The following is a 17259-nucleotide window of genomic DNA, read 5'->3' on the forward strand; positions in this document are numbered from 1 at the left end:
TAGCAAGACAGATCACACATATAAAACAGAAATAAAAGCAAAAAGGGTACATATTACTTCTATCAGGCTTGGAAAAGGGCATATCACTATATGTCCTACAGACATTACAAAGTTGAAGTGAAAATATTTCAGACAACTTAATGTCAATAAATTTGAAAATTTAGATGAGATGGGAAATTCCTAGGACAACCCAACTTATAATAAGTGACACCAAAGACATAGAAAATAGACCTATATCAACCAAAGAAACAAAACAGTGATTAAAAATCTTCATACAATAGATCTCTGGATTCTGATGATTTCACCAGTGTATTTTTCCAAATATTTAAGGAAGAAGTAACACCAATTGTATATAAACTCTTTCAGAGAACACAAAAAGGAAATGCCAACATATTTTATGAGGTCAATAAAATGTTAATCCCCAAACCTGAGAAGGTCATTACAAGAAAGGAAAATTACAGACTGATCTCTCTGTTATCAAAGATGAAAAAACTTCTGGGGAACTTGGGTGGCTCAATTGGTTAAGCGTCAGACTCTTGATTTTGGCTCAGGTCATGATGTCAGGTCATGAGATTGAACCCCATGTTAGGTTCCATGCTCAGCAGAGAATCTGCTTGAGATTCCCTCTCCCTCTTCCTCTGCCCCTCCCTCCACTCTCTCTCTAAAATAAACAAATAAATCTTTAAAAAAAGATGAAAAAACTTCTAAATTAAATATCGGCAAAACAAATCCAGTAATATATTAAACATAAAATGTGTGTTTATTTCAAGCATTCAAAGTTGGTTTAACACTAAAATCTCATTATATACCCAACTAATAGTATAGATGAAAAAAATATATATATATTCATCCTTGTAGATACAGAAAAGGAATTTGATAAAATTCAACATTCATTCATGATTTAAAACTCTTAGCAAACTAGGAATTTCCTCTTTTTGGTAGTCTTTTATTTTGAAATAATTTTAGACTTCTAGAAAAGTTGCAAAAAAAGAGAAAGAACTCCTGTATCACCTTCACCAAGATTTGTAATTGTTTACATTTTATCACATTTATTAATGCCACTCTGTCTATATCACTTCTCTGAACCATTAGGAGTAAGACATATCTCTTTATCACTAAAATACTTCAGTGTGTACTTTTTAAGGACAATCCACTTATATAACAGAGTAAAATTACCAAAACTGGGATATATTATCTAATCTAATCTACAGACCTTACTAAATCTCACCAATTTTCCTAATACTATTTTTTGTAATTAAAAAAAAAAGTGTTTTTCTTGTCCAGGATCCAATCCAGGAACACATAGTACATTAGTTATCATGTCACTTTAGTCTTTAAAACCAAAATACTTCATTATCTTTACTTTTTATTTTATGACTCTCACATTTTGAAGAGTACAAGCTTGTTATTAAGTAGAATGTACCCCTACTGGGTTCAATTAATGTTTCCTCATGAATACATTCAGATAATGCATTTTTGGCAGGAATACCGAAGAAGTGGTATTATACCTGTGACAGGGTATTACATCAGAATGCCCATGGTGTTGGTTTGTCCCACTACTGGTAATATTGACTTTAATCACCCAGTTAAGATGATGTCCATCAGCTTCCCTGGTTGTAAAATTACATTTTCTTCTTTGTAACTAAAGTATTTTATGAGGAGATACTTTGAGACTATGTAAATATCTTGTTTTTCATTAAATTGCACCCACTAATTTTTAACATCTTTTGATGATTCTTTCCTGAATTAATAATTACTCTGATTACAAAGTAATGATTTTCTAATCCAATCATTCCTTATATATTTATTGGTTAGAATTCCAAAAGTGGGTCAGAGACTTGAACAGGTACTTCAAAAAAGAGAATATCCAAGTGACCAATAAACACCAGCATAAGTACAAATTAAAAATTGGAAGATGTGATACAACTAGAACTCTCTTCGATGCTGCTGGTGAGAATGTAAATTGGTATACCACTTTGGAAAACTGGCAGTTTCTAAGAAAGCTGAATATGTGCATAACCTATAAGCCAGCAATTTCAGTCCCATTTTCAGTGGCCAAAGTTTGGAAGCAACCAAAGTGTCCACCCATAATAGAATAGATATATAAATTATGTATATCTGTGCAATCCAATGATACACAGAATGAGAATGGATGAACTGCTGCTACACATGCATGAAGCTTATAAACATGTCGAGTGAAAGAAACAGTACACAAAAGGGTGCATTTGTCTAAGGTTCAAAAACAGAGGAGATTAGGTTACTGTGATAGAAGTCAAGACTGTGGTTATCTGACAGGAGGTTGTAATTGATTGGGAGCATAAGGGGGCTTCTAGAGTGCTAGTAGTCCTCCTTGATCTTCATACTGGTCTCATGGGTGTGTTTGCTTTGTGAAAACTCATTGAGATCCCACCCTCATAATTTGTACCATTTTATTTATTTATGATATTTTCAATAGGAGGTTTATTTAAAAAGTTACACTCACATGAATACTTATATAACAGTCATAACACAGAGCACGATTTACAACCAAGTAAATTCTATTTGTTTGAATTTGCCCAATCTGAGACTATCTTATAAATGGAAATCCAAACATACAAAACAGGAAAATACATGTAGCACAAAAGCACTTTTCACTTTACAGAGCAAAACATCAAATGCATGAAAGGAACAAGGATAATACCCATAGCAGATCCATTTCTCAATTTTGTAAATTTATCCTAAGGAAAAAAAATGACTCAACACACAAAGCTTGCTATGAACATGTTCATTTTAAACATTATGTCTGCCAACAAAACACTAAAATCAACTCAGATATCCAACCACTGGATCAAGAGTTAATAAATTATGATATGTCAGTACAAGAAAATAACATACATTAAAAATGATGTATAGAAGACTTTATAGAAATACTAAACATTTCTGCAGGTACAATGTTAGGTAGCAAAATCCTAATGTAAGATGATATGCATACCATGATGCTAACTACATAGAAGTGAACCAATAGGTAAAATGAAAATATAAAAACCTTGTGTTGGAGTCATAGCTTTATGAATTTTTTTTGAGGGTTAAACTTCCCTCCATTCCGTATGAATATTCTCTCTCTTTTTGAAGATCTAATTGGCTTTATTAAATGATTCATGAATGGGACAGCATTCCATCTAGCAAGTAGAAAGTCCCTCTTTTCCATGAATATTCTTTATTATTATTATTCGGTCAGTTAGAGTTCTTTTGTTGCAAGCAATAGAAACTAACTTAAATTTTAAAAAAGAGATTAATGGAGCCATAGAGGAATAACTTACAGAATCAAAGGAATAACTAAATGCTCAAGAGGAAAGAAGAGCCAGGAAGTTTACAGAGATCTTAGAAACTAAATTCTCTAACCGATTCCCTGGTATTCTGCCTCCTGATGACTTGTTTTAAATGCCTTCTGTTCCCGTGTGCCTCTACTCAGGATTCAAATTATTGGGAAAGAAAATCTGATTGTCCCGAGTCAAGTATCCACCTTGACCTTTGATTGGCGACCACCTCAGAACAACCTGGAGTCGGGGAAAGGCACTTTCCTAAGAAGGGGGCGGGTAGTGTTGTTACCAGGTGAACAGGGAGCCGAAAGATGCTGGGTGGAGAAAGCAACCGGTCCATGAAATCTTAATCATCTTTTCAATAAATCAGAATATTACTACCTTCTTCTTATAGTAAATGAAAATATGCTTATTGTAGAAAACTTGTGCAATTTAGAAAAGTATATAGTAAAAGAGTAATGAAAAACAAGCATCCTTTATCCTACTATCCGTAACCCTGTGTTTATTATCCATTGCTGCATAACAAATTAACCTCAAAACTAGGGTGCCTAGAGACAGAAAGTAGACTAGTGGTTGCCTAGGGCTGGGAAGACTGGGGGTGATAGCTAAAGAGGGCAGGATTTCTTTTTTTTTCCCAGGGTTTTTTTTTTTTATCATGTTCTAAAATTGGATTGTGGTAATGGTTGCACAATTCTGAATATACTAAAACCACTGAAATTTTAATGGACGAATGTTAAGGAATGTGAATTATATCTTAATAAAACTGTATTTAAAAAATAGTAGGGTAACCAACTATCCCAGTTTGCCCAGACCTCTCTGGTTTTAGCATTGACAATCTCATATCCCAAGGAAACAGTCCTGGTAAAACCTGGACAGCTGATCATCCTATACAAAATGGAACAGCTTAAATCAATAAACATTTGTTATCTCTTAGTTTCTCTGGATCAAGAATCCAGGAGGAGGGGTGCCTGGGGGGCTCAGTCGTTAAGCGTCTGCCTTTGGCTCAGGTCATGATCCCAGGGTCTTGGGATTGAGCCCCGCATTGGGCTCCCTGCTCCGCGGGAAGCCTGCTTTTCCCTCTCCTGCTCCCCCTGCTTGTGTTCCCTCTCACACTCTCTCTCTCTCTCTCTCTCTCTTTCTCTCTCTCTCTCTGTCAAAAAATAAATAAATAAAATCTTAAAAAAAAAAAAAAGAATCCAGGAGGAGGTTAACTGGGAGACTCAGCGTCTCTTAGAACGTTGCAGTCAAGATGTCAGTAGGGCTGAGGTCATCTGAGGGCTTGAATTGGGCCGGAGGATTTGCTTCCGAGCTTACTTGTGTGGTTTTGCCATGAGGCCTCAATGTCTTGCCATGTGGGTCTCTCCACAGAGCACCCTCATGACATAGCAAATGGCTTTCCCCAAAAGCATATGATCTGAGAGAAAGAGCCAGAGACTAGCATGGATGCTGTAGAGTCTTTTACAACCTAATCTTGAAAGTTGTGTGCCCTCACTCCTGTCATCTTTGATTGCTCACACAGATCAAGTTTTGAACAGTGTGAGAGGGAACTACACAGCGGTGTGACTACTGGTGTGAAGCAATAGTCACTGGGCTGTCCTAGAGGTTGGCTCCCATAAGCTGTAACGCCAACTCTAACCCTATCAGCATTTTACTAACATTTTGCCGATTTTTTAAATTAAAACAGACCCGTGTTGGGAACATATGGACAGTGTAAGAGTACAATAGAAAAACCTGTTATAATGAATACTTTGCGTATAAATTTTACTTCTATCTCTGATTAGGTAGGATAGATCTCTAGATGTACAATTATTAGAGCACATGGTTTAAGTATCTTAAGACTTTTTACATATTGCCAAAATGCTTTTTGGATATTTGCATTGTATCAGAGTACCCATTTGCCATACCCTTGCTAGCCTTAAGTATTTTTGTTAGTAACCCTGCCAATTTCTATGTGAAAAATTGTATCTCCTTGTTTCAGAGTGCCTTTTTAACAGTAAGGTTAAACATTTTTCCATGTTCAGTGGCCATTGCTAATAAGTAAGCATGTAACAGGCCATAAATCCTTTCCAGATAATTCATGCATTCATTTAATATTTGTTGAGTGCCTACTGTCAGAACCCGGAAGTGTCCCGGCTCCCAAGAGGCTCAGAGATTGGAGAAGGAAGCAGTTCGATACATTCTAATCTGAGGAACTATTTAAAAAGCACAGAGTCAAGAAACCACTGAAGACTGCAAGTACTTTTCTCTTGTTGGAGCATCAGGTACAGAGGCGGAGGATAAGGGAGTGAGTAGAGAGTCGGACCAGACTAGGGAGCTCAAATCGGATCTCGTTGGCTTTCTCAGCCCTATTAAGGTTAGACCTTATCCCGGGGGGAAGGGGAAAGCAGGAAAGAGTTTTTTGGTTTGTGCTTTCTTGTTTTTTTAGGTAATCTCTATGTCCAACGTGGGGCTCGAACACATGACCCCAGATCAAGTGTCACATGCTCTACTGACTGAGGCAGCCAGCCACCCCAGGGAAGAGTTGTAAACATGGGAGTGAGATAATCAGATTTGTTTTTTGGAATCTCCCTTTGGGTAAAGTGTGGAGAAAAAAACAGAGAAGGGTATTAATGGAAGTAGGATGGATGACCAGATAGGAAACACCTATAGTCCAGGAAAGACGTGGAGATGTGTCTGATCCTGGGGACCAGTGGGAAGGATACTGAGAAATACTTGAGGTTTAAATAGCATCCCTTGTCCCAGTCTAGGTTTCTGAGAAAATTAAGTAATAAACGATTGGCAGATAGACTCCAAAACATGCCATTTTTGGCTGAAAAAAACTATGGTGAAGGTTTTAGCTGAGTGTGAAAGCCAAATGAGATGCTAAGTAAACCCCTGGATCAGGGCAGGCCTCTCTGAGGTGAATGTGGTATGCCACGTGGATGCCTCTTCAGAAATAAAGGACGTATTCCCCCGGCTTCTGGGAGTGCTGTGAGAACCCTCAGCCAGCAGCCCTCTTTTGGGATGGCCTTGGCTATAGAGAACCACTAGCCCAAAGTCATGTTCCTTCTTGGGGTGGCTGGCATCCAATGACAGACCGGAGTGGGGAATATCAAGTCTTGGTCCCCTAGCCCCAGTTTGAGACAACTTTGAGAGGTTATCTCAGCTTTGGAGCCACCCCCCTCAAGGTCATCCGAAGGCTTTCTTGATACTGAATCTCAGCTCAACTTCTCCCTTTGTTCAATCTTGCCTCCCTCCCCTCCCCTCCTCTCCCCTCCCCTTCACTCCCTTCCCCTCCCCTCCCCTCTTTCCCTTCCTGTTCCTCTTCTTCTCATCCTAACCTTATCATGCCCTTTCTCTTCTTTTTCTTCCCTTCCCTTCCCTTCCCTTCCCTTCCCTTCCCTTCCTTCCCTTCCCTTCCCTTCCCTTCCCTTCCCTTCCCTTCCCTTCCCTTCCCTTCCCTTCCCTTCCCTTCCCTTCCCTTCCCTTCCCTTCCCTTCCCTTCCCTTCCCTTCCCTTCCCTTCCCTTCCCTTCCCTTCCCTTCCCTTCCCTTCCCTTCCCTTCCCTTCCCTTCCCTTCCCTTCCCTTCCCTTCCCTTCCCTTCCCTTCCCTTCCCTTCCCTTCCCTTCCCTTCCCTTCCCTTCCCTTCCCTTCCCTTCCCTTCCCTTCCCTTCCCTTCCCTTCCCTTCCCTTCCCTTCCCTTCCCTTCCCTTCCCTTCCCTTCCCTTCCCTTCCCTTCCCTTCCCTTCCCTTCCCTCCACAAGTATTGATCCTGAGAGTACTGCCTAATAAACCTCCTATACACTAATACCTATCTCAGTGTCTGCTTCCCAGGGAGCCCGAACTCGGACATCCTCTGGGGAATGCTGCACCTGGATAATTATTAGAATGTGTGTCCCTGTAGGGGTGCCTGTCAGGCTCAGTCAGAAAAGCCTGCAACTCTTAATGTTGGGGTTGTGAGTTTGAGCCCCATGTTGGGTGTAGAGATTATGAAAAAAATAAAATAAAAAATAAACTTGAAAAAGGAATGTGTTTCCTTGTAGTTAGCAGCCAAGAGAATGAAGGGAGGCTCAGAACATGCACAATTTGTCCTTTCCAGATTTACAAATCATGGGTCACTCCACCTTCCTTGAGACAAAGCAGTTAAATGCATGGAGAGATGCCATCCATTATACCATCTATGTTTTTTCAACAAAGTAGGAAACATTAGGACGATATTGAGTGACATTAAAGATAGAATCTTTAGGGGGCGGGCGCCTGGGTGGCTCAGTTGGTTAAGCGACTGCCTTCGGCTCAGGTCATGATCCTGGAGTCCCTGGATCGAGTCCCGCATCGGGCTCCCTGCTGAGCAGGGAGTCTGCTTCTCCCTCTGAACCTCTTCCCTCTCATGCTCTCTATCTCTCATTCTCTCTCTCTCTCAAATAAATAAATAAAATCTTTAAAAAAAAAAAAAGAATCTTTAGGGGGCGCCTGGGTGGCTCAGTCGTTAAGCATCTGCCTTCGGCTCAGGTCATGATCCCAGGGTCCTGGGATCGAGCCCCGCATCGGGCTACCCGCTCCGCGGGAAGCCTGCTTCTCCTCCCACTCCCCCTGCTTGTGTTTCCTCTCTCACTGTGTCTCTCTCTGTCAAAAAAAAAAAAAAAAAAAAAAAGATAGAATCTTTAGGAATTAATGTAGTAGATACAGGTGAGGAAAAATAGGGCCAGTTAAGAATTACTCCTAGGTTTCATACTTGGGTAACTGACAGATGGTACTGCCATTTACTGAGATAAAAGAAAAAAACAAGTTTGAAAGAAAATAGGAATTCAGTTTGAGGTGTCTTTAGAATGTCCAAGTAGAGTCATTCATAGGCAATTAAAGATATAAATCTGGAGTTCAGGAGCATGACCTAGAATAGCAATATAAGTGTGTGTACTCAGCAGCATATGCCTAATGATGAGGATCCCACAGAGAAATAATTTAGGGAACAGAAATAAATTTAAAAAAAAACTCCGACAACCTCTAATTAGTATTTTCAGAGATTTGAGAAACTATTACCTGCCCAAAACAAGAGCAAGGATGCTATCATATGAATATTCAGAAATATGAGGAAATCTTGGGAATGAAAAGTATGATTGGCAAGATTAAAAATTCACTGGAAAGATTAGATGATAAAATATCTCAGAAAGTAGAATATGAGTAGAAGGTGAGAGACGTAAAGGGTGATTGATTTCAAAAGATCCAATAGTCAGTATTTTTATGTAGCCGTCATCCTGGTTCCCTTTTATTTATTATCTGTCCTTGGATGTTTCTGGACCAGCTTTTAGCAGGAAGTTCATATGATGAAAGGCCAGGGTTTTGTGTCCGACGGAAGGAAAGGATTCAGCAGAGGGGAAGAAATGGAGGGGGGGAGGTAACTGATGGGGTGCTCTCCCTGAAAAGACTAAAGGGGGTAGCTGCAAAAATGTGGTGCAGGAACTCACCTTAATTGAAAGGACACTCTTTCTTTATGCAAGATGGAGAAAATGTGTGCAGGGGCAGATTGCTCTAACAGAATACCATAGACTGGGTGGATGATAAACAACAGAAATTTATTTCTTACAGTTCTGAAAGCTGGGAAATCCCAGATCAAGGCTTGGTATATTCAGTGTCTCCTGACAGCCTGCTTCCGGGCTGTTTCTCGCAGCCTGATTGGGGGAGGTGGGGAGCTCTCCGGGCTGTGTGTTATAAGGGCACTGATTCCAGCCATGGTGGCTCTACCCTCATGACCTCATCACCTCCCAAAGACCCCCCCTTAAATACCATCATATTGAGGATTAGGTTTCAGCATACGAATTTTGGGGGGCGGGGACACACAGAATCAATCAGTGTATATGGGTGAGGTGACGACTGGAAATGAAAGGAGTCCTTTTCTGATGGTTTGTATTTTCTCTCTAAAGTTCGAGCACAGTCATCTGTTGAGGCTGACTGCGCAAGTGTGGAGCCTGGGGTGGGGTGTGGGGAGGGAACTCTGAGGAGCATGGAGTTTTTTTTGTTTTTTTTTTTAATAGACTAAACGAAGGATGAAAAACACCAAAGCTGCATAAGGAAACAAGAAATGATTGCCAGGCGACTCTGAGGGCCCAGAGGAGTGGTAGGCCAATAGCAGTGGATGATTGAAAGTAGACTTTGACAATAAGAGCAGAAGTGAGGGGCGCCTGGGTGGCTCAGTTGGTTAAGCGACTGCCTTCGGCTCAGATCATGATCCCCCAGTCCCGGGATCGAGTCCCGCATCAGGCTCCCCGCTCAGCGGGGAGTCTGCTTCTCCCTCTGACCCTCCCCCCTCTCATGCTCTCTCTCTATCTCATTCTCTCTCTCAAATAAATAAACAAAATCTTTCTTAAAAAAAAAAAACCAGAAGTGAGGAATCTCTATTAAAAGGAGAGACAAACTCTTCTTATAACGAAAAGTCTTCTAGGCTCTTCCGAGAGGAGATGTCAGAATGAAAAATAGAAAAAACATCCTCTGAGTCATAGGCTTCGTTTTCATCAGCTCCCCGGTCCTGCTTATTTTCCTTTGATGTTTACAAAGGGCCATGTGATTATAAAGGGGAAAGGTGAAGGGTATAATAATCCAAGGATGCCGGAGGAGGAAAGGACTGGAGAGCCGAAAGGACGAAAGCACGGGAAGAACCGCACGCCCCAGCTGAGGGCACACAGCCAGGGAAAGGGTTTCCTCCAGCCCTCTCCGTGGGGCAGCCCCCTGCACAGCAATGCCCTGCAGGGATCAGACACGGTTATCTTCACTGCTCTACCCTCAGCATCTAGAACAGAGCCTGGCACCGCGGAGGTGCGAAATAGACATTTGGTGAATGAATGAAGTCCACAGTGCAGTTACCGGCTTTTTCAGTGGCTCAGCGCACCGAAGTTTCCTTTTTTTTTTTTCCCCTTCCCTCCTTTACAAAAAGTTTTCAGACAGCCTTTGGGCCTGCTGGGGCCTTTTCAAAAGACAAATAGTCCTACCGCTGCGCCCAAGGACCCACCGCCCACCTTCCATTCAGAACTGCCTCTCTCTGTTCTTGTTGGAACGAGGCACAGCTTGCTTTTGCAAGAAACTTGCATAGGAAATGGTGCAATCTGGGCTGTCTTTCAGCCTTTTCAACCTCATTTCCTAAATTAAAGAAAGAAATGTAAGGAATCTTAGGAATATGAAACTTCTCCGGAATAATCTTTATTGAGCTGTGCTTGGAGCCAGCTGAAATCCTGAAGGGCTGTCAAGGCAGCCAAGAAGAAAAGAAAATGAGAAATATCTTTAACAGTCTCAGCCAAACTCTGAAAAAGATATCTAGAGCAGGGGCTATTTTTTCCTTCCCAGAATGGTTTGCCTTTCCCCCAGTTTGAGGATTGTTTTTAGATTATTTTGGGGGCTAAGAGGAGAAAGGAGGAGGGAACCCAGTGTTTAGGAAGTAGCGTGATGCGGTTAGTCGTAGCCTGTACGCTTTGGAATTTACACAGCTGTTTTATAACATGCTGACTTCCTCTCCTTTTCGGATGCCACTGACTGGTAAGTGAGGAATTTATTCATGGCGTTCTCTTTAGGAGGTTGTTCATAGCACTCGGGTTCCCCCGCCCAATTCGGCGTATCTTTGTGGTCTATGGATCATCTCTCCAGAGCTTCATCCATGGGGTGAAGGGCCATTTTGTCTGCCCTACAATTACGCAAAAAGAGTGCAAGAAAAACTGTATAGTCTGCCAGATGGGCAGGGAACACTTGACTGCACTAAAAAATTTCCAGCAACGGTATCCCCAGCTTGCCCTTTTGCTGTGAACAGTGCCCAAAGTCCACAAGCATTTCCCCTGAACTCTCCACCTCCCCACTGCCAGACAGGTTTGGCTGGTTAGCAGAGGCACCGAGAAGGTGGGTGGAGTCAGCCCATGGAGTGGCGATTTGCTCGACCCTCATTCTCCATTCTGTGATATCTGTTCCAAAAATGAGCTGGATGCGAGAAAGGAACTGAAACTGATTTGCCCATGGTCCGTCCTTGTGAATGTTGACACAGGAGTGAAGCTCAGAATTGCTGTACCCGAGCCTGGCCCCGGGGCACCCTGGGCTGCCTCACTGCTTCACCAGGAATGCAGCTAGTCTGGAATGCAGTGTAGGTTACCCCCCCCACCCCCGCCCCCCATGCCTAACACGGAGCAGGACTTTAGAAAGGGGAAGGTCTTTTCCTAAACAGAGTGAAGACCTACATTCATAAAGCTATAAGGACTCTTTAAAAAAAAAAAAATCACACACTACAGATAAACAAAACATTTTCTCCCTACCCTTCCTCCCACCTCCATTTCAGGTTTCTGTATTGGGCAAACGCTGAGCTCAATTTGGAAAGCATCTTTTCAGATATTTATATATCTGCATTATTTACCTGTATATTATATATTTATATACATATGTGTGTGTACATATACACAAACACACAGATTTAGAGAGAGAGGGAGAGCAGATTTTGCACATCATATAGTGTGGATTGTTCCTCAAATTTTTTTTTTTAATTTAGCCATGTCTCTTGGAGATTTTTCTGTGTCTGTGTGTTCTAATTCTTTTTAACCACCGCGTACTCTTATGTAACTCAGATGCATCGCTGTTTATTTAACTGTCCCTCTTTTGATGATCATTTAGGTTGCTCTAAGTTTTTAATACATCAGTGAACAACCTTGTCCCTGCTTCTGTTTTGCCCATTTGCAAGTATTATTTCTGCGGGGTGGATACCAAAGTGTGAGACTGCTGAGTCAAAAGACAGATGCATCTAAAGTTGGAAGGACCACTGCCCAATTTGTTCTCCAAAAAAGCTTGACGAGTTTATATTCCCAGCAATGGTCTAAGAGAGCACGTCTTTCCCAGAATGCTTGTCAACACTGGATAGCAATCTTTTTGTTTATTGCTAGTCAAATGTGTGAAAAATGGTATCCCCTTGTTTTTATTTGCATTCCTCACCCCACCCCGAAACTGATGAAACTGAGCATTTTTTTCAGATGTTTGCCATGTATGTTTCCTCTTTTGTGAATTGCCTGTCATATATTTTGTCCATTTTTCTATTCTGTTCATCTTTTTCTTGAGGACATAGAAGAGCAAGTCCTTTGCTATATATGTTACAATGTGCTCACCCAGTCTACAACTGGAATTTTAATTTAATTTACAGATTCCTTTGTTGAACAAATTTAAAGTGTTAGTAAAGTAAAATTTATTTAGCTTTTCAATCCCCTTTTTTATGGCTTTTGCATTTTGCATTTTGTTTCAGGAGATCTTTCCTACCCCCAAGTTCGTAAACATGGTCTTCTATATATTTTCTTATAATGGTTTGATATTATTTTTGTTTTCCTACCTAAATCCATCTAGAATTTATTTTAATAAATCATGTGATGTAAAAAAGTAAATTTTTTCCTAATAGCCAACTGTTTCAACATCATTTATTGAAGAGTCCATTCTTTCCCTCATTATTTTGAAATATTACCCTTATAACATACTAAATTCTCTTATACTTGAGCTTGTCTCTGGGCTCTCTACTCTGTTCCACTGAGCTATTGATTAATTCTTGTTCTATTGGAAATACATTGAATTTATGAATAATTTGGGGACAATTGTTATCTTGACAACATTAAGTCCTCCTATTCAGGTCTTTGTCTAAGTTTTACATCTTTTCTTGTAGTTCTTTTTTTTAATAATAAGTTTCTTTTTTTAAAAGATTTTATTTATTTGACAGAGAGAGAGAGTATAAGCAGAGGGAGAGAGAGGGAGAAGCAGGTTCCCTGCTGAGCAAGGAGCCCGATGTGGGACTCGATCCCAGGACTCTGGGATCATGACCCTGGCCGAAGGCAGCCGCTTAACCGACTGAGCCACCCAGGCGTCCCTCTCTTTTTTTTTTTTTAAGATTTTATTTATTTATTTTTGAGATAGAGAGAGATTATAAGCAGGCAGAGGCAGGCAGAGGGAGAGGGAGAAACAGGCTCCCTGCTGATGTGGGGCTCAATCCCAGGACCCCGGGATCGTGACCTGAGCTGAAGGCAGATGCTTAACTGACTGAGCCACTCAGGCGCCCCTTCTTATTGTAGTTCTTGCACATACCTGCAAGATATGGTGGTATTGGTGACTACTTTCTAATTTTGTTGCTATTGTAAATGGAATCTGTTTTTTTCTTCCTATCACACTTTCGCTTTTTAAAATGATCAGTTTGTTGACTTTTTTTTTTTGCATTTGGCCCTGCATCATTAGTTTTTGAAAGTTTTTCAGTGATTTTTTTGGATTTTCTAGGTAGCTGCTCATGTTATCTGCAGATAGAAATAGCTATGCCTCTCTGGTTTTGTTTTGTCAGGAAGCTTTCAGGTAAGAGTAATAGAAACATAATTCAAACCAACTTGATCAAAAAAGGAAACTCATGGGCTCACTTAACTGATAAGAAGCCAACATGACTGGATCCAGGATATCAAACACTGTCATTAGATCTTGGTCTTGCTTTCTCCATCTCTCTAGGATACGTCTCTCTGTCTTGGCTCCATTTCTAGGCAGGATCTCCCTGTGTGGTGACAGAAAGTCTGCCAGAAGCTCCAGGTTTACATCCTAGTCTCTCAGCAATACCCAGAGGGAGCCTGCTTCCTTTTAAGTGTTGCTACCCACAAAAATTTAAAGATTGGTTCTAATTCATTGATTTGCTCACATGCTCATCTCTGAGCCAATCATCTTAGTTAGGGGGTTACAATATGCATATAGGCAGGGAGTGAGTCTGGTTCTCCAAGGAAAACTGGAGTGTTGTCATTAGGAAAAAATAAAACAGATGCCAGAGAGACGAGAAACAAAAGCTGTCCACTCCACCATATTTAAACCTCTTTCAATATTTTCAGTATTCCAATATATAAACCTCCAATTTCTTTTCTTTGTCTTATAATCTTCCCCTCCCTTTTTTGTCTGGAATGAACTCTTCTCACTGTTGTTGCTTCTATTTTGGGCGCATTTTCTTAGCTCTAATTTCTTCCCTCCCACCTTCCCTCCCTGCTTCCCTTCCTTCCTTCCTCTGTCCCTCGGAACTCAACCTTCCCTATTTAGTAGTTCTGTGGTTATTTCCATCTCGTTTCTGGGACTCTCAGGGCAGACCTTGGTCTTATTGTATAGTATTGTACATCCAGTCTCTTCTCCAGGATCGCATTCTGGCCATGAGACTGTGTCTGATTCTTCCACCCCCCTAGATATCTAGGTTTGTACAAGCCTGTAGCCCTAGGCAGCTGCTGACTCTTGATCCCAGCCCTTGATTTCAGATGGGTCTTCTGCCTCACATGGAGATGTTTAGCCTCCAATGCCCTGAATGAATCCATCTCCTGAATACCTCTGTTTGCTTTTGGCAGAATCCAGTCACTCACCATATTGTTTCTGTTCCCTTTCTGGGCTGCAGAGGTGTTTTTAAGTGTGAACATGCCCAACATTTCTCCCATTTTATATTCCATCTGTTATCACTATCATTTTGGACTGGAGTGGTCCTCCAAGCACCATTGTGGCTATAAGTCCACGCCCGTTTGTTCTCAGCTGTCTGTGGTTTAGCTTCCTCTCCTGCTTTTCTTTTGGAAACCACGCTCTCTCGAGGTCACCACTGTCATTTCCCAATCACCAAATTGAACAGGTTTTCTCTTTGGTCCTCATTTTCCTTCACCTCTTGGCAGCATCCAACAATGTGGACCGCTCTTCCTTTATCCCTCTCTCCCTTTGGCTGATACGATGCTCCACTGTCCTGGTTCACTCCCACTTCTGACTCTTCCTTTATTTACTTATTTTTTTTAACCTACCTTCACTTCCTTCTCTCATTTTGTAACTGTAGGTGTCCCACAAGGCCATGACCTTTGCACTCTGGTTTTACCCTCTCTTTTTTAATCATTCTCATGTCTTCGGTAATCTCTAAAATGATTCCCTATCTTCACCCTAGGATATTTTTCCGCCTGAGTTCTATAGCTATAAATTTGTTGCGGTACATCCGCTCGATGTCCTGCTATCCCATCAAATTTCCTTCCCTTTTTGGTTGAAGAGGCACAAACTTCCAGTTATGGAATAAATAAGTCACAGAGATGAAACGTACAGCATAGGGAATATAGTCAATAATATTATAATAGCATTGTACGGTGACAGATGGTGACTACACTCAACGTGGTGAGTACTGAGTATCGAATAGAATTGTGGAATCACTATGTTGTACACCTGAACCTAATATAACATTGTATGTTAATTACACTTCAATAAAAAGAATTCTAAAATTAGAAAGAAATTTCTTCCCCTTTTGAACCTTCCAGATTCCATCACAGATACTATCTTTCTCTTAGTTTCTAAGGCTCAAACTCAGATTCCCTCTTGATTTCTCCTACTTTCTCCAGAGCCAGTTAATTATACCTTCTATTGATCCTTCTTCCTTGAATTTTCTTTTTGCCATTGCCCTGTTCATGTGTCTGCTGTGATCCCTTATCATTCATCTTTTAGGCAATTTCAATGTTTTTCCAATGAAGCATTATAGTTAAATGTAGCAATGTTTTGATGAGTTTGTGTCAGAATGTATTATTCTAGACACCCTACACAAAAAAGACTTAACATAAATATTCATAGCTTTATTCCTTCTCCCACCCCAAAGGAGGAACAATCCTCTGTTGAATGGACAAAACATCAAGATTGATGTGTTGTGCTGATCTGAGTAATGGGTTCAGTCTAGAAAGGCTAAAAGGTTATATTAGAAAGAGCAAGACACGATCAAAAGAAAATTCATTCAAGCTGGGACTGGAAGGATGAGTAGGAAGTATTTAAGCAACCAGGGAAGAGAGGCTTGTATTCCACACAGTGGGGGGAAACAAGCAATACAGAAAGGTGAAACAACATGATACCTGTGTGTGTGTGTGTGTGTGTGTGTGCGTGCGCGCGCGTGCACACGGCAAGATCTACAAAGAGTCACTGTGAGGGAGGGACAGGGGAGATCCGAAGCTGGACAGGAAAGCTTTTTACCCCAAGTTAAGGACTATCACGTGGTGTCATGGAAGCATTAGAAGTAGGGATGAGGTCACCTGTGTGGCCAGGTTTCTAGTTTGGATGGCATCTTTCATCAAGCAGGACTCGAGAGAGGGGGGGAATGGGTATCTGGTGAGGGTTCTGATGAGACTGTGAATGCTGCTTGTGAAGGGCAGAACTGCTGAACGGGGAGTCTCTGTGGGGGAAAGAGTGCGGGGCAGCCGTCAGAAATGGGCCTCCTCGGATAGTCAGAATATGTTTGCCTGGTGGGGAGGCAGCACCAAGGTTTGGACCAAAGGAGCTGGCACCATGCTGGGAAGATGACTGTGTGGTTATGATATCTAAAAGGGGTTTCATAAATGAAAAAGAGAGCAAGAGTCAAGTTGACAGCTTAGCCCCTCATTTCACTGACCCCCCCCCCATTTGTGATACTCCTGTTGGCCCTTCAGGGCTCATCTGGAATGCTAGCTTCTGTCTGAAGCTTTTCCTCCAGCCACCCCTGGCAGTTATCTCTTTTTTTTTAGGACCTCTATAACTTGTGGTTTACAAGTATTTTATCGCTTTGTATTTCCCCTTATGGGTAAAATCTCTCAAGACTGGCCTACCTATCTTTGCCCTTCCTCCATTACCCAGACTCTGCTCTGTACGTTCTCTGTACTGAAGAAAGGAGAATTGAACTGAATCTTCACTTCCACAGAAAAGTACATCCTACAGGGTTTAATAAATATGAAACTTATATAATAAAATATTTCAAGGAATTTGAATATTTCAAAGCTCCATCCATCCAAAGCCCGAATAATTCATGTAAATATTTGAAGGTAAGAACAAAAACTTATCTAATAATTCAAGACACTTTTTTTTTCAGGCACAGAGAACATTTTATTTTCTTACTTTTGAAAGTGTTATAAGATTTTCCAGCACTAGAATTCATTTTCAAGTACGATGATGAAGAAATAACAAGACACTAAATTATACAGTTTCAAAATTTTCTTTTGCTTC

The sequence above is a fragment of the Zalophus californianus genome, chromosome 8, assembly GCF_009762305.2.
Source record: "Zalophus californianus isolate mZalCal1 chromosome 8, mZalCal1.pri.v2, whole genome shotgun sequence".
In the NCBI taxonomy this organism is placed as follows: domain Eukaryota; kingdom Metazoa; phylum Chordata; class Mammalia; order Carnivora; family Otariidae; genus Zalophus; species Zalophus californianus.